This window comes from Macadamia integrifolia, chromosome 8, assembly GCF_013358625.1.
Source record: "Macadamia integrifolia cultivar HAES 741 chromosome 8, SCU_Mint_v3, whole genome shotgun sequence".
NCBI classification, from domain to species: domain Eukaryota; kingdom Viridiplantae; phylum Streptophyta; class Magnoliopsida; order Proteales; family Proteaceae; genus Macadamia; species Macadamia integrifolia.
The window spans coordinates 24762658-24765207 of record NC_056564.1 but is presented as its reverse complement, the minus strand read 5'-3'; positions in this window follow the sequence as shown (position 1 = coordinate 24765207).

The window sequence follows — 2550 nt, the reverse complement described above, 5'->3', positions numbered from 1 at the left end:
CTAAACATAGTATATCAAAAATAGGGTATTCCAGACACAATATTTCTAAACGTTGCATCATGTGTAATTTAACCATATAATAATTCTACCTATATAGCTAAAGACGCTTGAATACAATGATAGTTGGAATTAGGGGTGTCAAAAAAGCCCAATCAGCCCTAGCCCACCCCGAGTATGAATAGGGCCTGGGCCGAGATTTTGGCCCATAGGGTGGGTTAGGGTTGAGAATTTCAAGCCTGAGGCCAGGTTGAGTTGGTCCTGGGTTGAGGACTCAACCCAACCTAATCCGACCCAACCCTACCTTGTATATTAAGTACACAATTGCAAAAATATGTTAATAATTATCAATGGGTACTTATAGAAAAAGGTCTGTAAAAATATTTTGTTTTCCACAATCTACATATATATATATATATATATATATATACACGAAAACATAGGTGTTTGACATTTGCAGTATATCAAGATCAACCAACCAGGTATAACCAATAGTACTCAGACAAAAAAAATAAAAATAAAAATAAAAAAAGTAACCAACAGCATTGGGCTGGCTGGTCTGGTTAGGCTAAACCTGGCCCAATCAAGGTCCATTAGGGCTGGGCTGGGTTGGGTTGGGCTAAGCTCGACAGTATTGGGTTGGGGTGGAGATAGGGATGGGTTGAGCTTAGATTGAGTTAAGAGGCCTTAGGGTTGGGCTAGGGTTTTAAGAACGCCACCCCAACCCGACCCATTGACACCCCTAGTTGGGATATGTAGAATTCAAGCAATGTTGACCTGAGATAGCTGTTGGGCCTAGATAGAGATTTTTAATGCCCAAATAAATCAGGGGTTGGGCTTGGGTTTTCAAATACTGGGCCTAATTGGCCCGAGTCGCACCCAATCATTGGTAACCATACCAGACCTAAGAACAAATAAGACAGAAAAGCATGACCCTTTAGTCATGTTTATGGGCAATGGAGAAGGCCGGAGGAAGAACAAAATACCCTTGATGAAGAGAACAAAATTGAACCAAGTCAGCCCAAAAAAAAAAACACAATCCTCGGCCCATCTCCATACACTGCTCTTTTACATTTTTGGGGGGTGGGTGGGTGGGGGAAGCTGCAGAGTTTCCTCAATTTTGGAAACCAAGTCACCTTGCAGTAGTAAATCAGGAAGGAAAGCTATAATCCCCTTCTTATAAACTCATTCAATTGGATAATGGCGTGTGTATAGGGACTCTCACAAAAAGCATATACGGGAAGAATGTCATAATTCGGCGATTAAGATATTATTCCTTTGGTGGTCACCCAAGAAACATCACTAGTAGCACGGTTCCTACTATTGCTTTCCTCTCCTAGTGTATATATATATATAGAGAGAGGAAACTCTCTTATCTAACCTTTCTTCTCTCGCTTGATTCCTAGAACTCACGTCTATTGCAACCACACTAATTTAGGCATATGAGAGTTCTCACAAGAGCAAAGCTTTGGCCCTCTCTTCTGTTTGTTTTTGCCCCTGTTCTTTCAAGTCTCCTGCTGAAGGAGGTGGATGGAATCCTACCCACAGCACCTCCTTTAATTGATTTATTTTCTTTTGAGGACTCTAATATGTAACTGGATCGCCTATTTGTATATGTACACTTCACTAACAATTACCACCTAATCATACGTGAAGTGTACACGTATAAATAGATGATCCATAGTCCACTTGGTAAGCATTCAAATTTAGAAGACATGTTGCCAATTCATCTTATGTATTTATGGTCTAAAACTTCATGGTTCGAAGAAAATTCTACTTCTCTATGTATAAATAAAATTTTCTGAAAATTGCTTGTAAAAATTTAATTACGTATATATGATTATATTTTATCAATATGGCTGTTAGAAAAAAAAAAGGACCACCTAATGGAAAACACACAAAATAGCCATAGGATTGTGACAATCGAGTATAAATTGTAATTTTATTCCAGGAGTTTGATCTAAAGAATGATCTTGTGTTACCTGAACAACAACTGTCTACGACAGTTGATGAACAGTGGTGGGTAAAAATCCCACATTCACTAGGAGGTTTCGAGTTCGAACCTCCTAACTGTTATTTACTTTCCCTCTCTAGCTAATATATATATATATATATATTTATTGTATTACCTATCCATGTGTTAGAAATTGGATATAGAATCTATCCTAATGTTGGGTTAAATGGAGTTTTCTTATTTAAAATACTGTTAAATCTTATTAAAGACGTAAAAGTTCCATTAAATATTTTCTTTTTTAATGACTAAAAGTCGGGTTAAAAAACAAGAAGATGAAGATTAAAGTACATCCTAATGTTGGGTTGATTAGAGTTTTTATATTCAAAATACTGTTAGATCTTATTAGAAGAAGTAAAGTTCCATTACTTTTTTTTTAATGACTAAAAGAACGGGTAAAAGGCCAGAAGATGAAGATTAAAGTACATCCATGACATTCAAATGAAGGGTTTGGAAATCGGGTTTGGAAATTGGGCTAGTCGAAGTGGGGTACTTCCAAGATTTCATCTGTTTGCAAAAGACATAGAAAGAAAGTGAAGTAA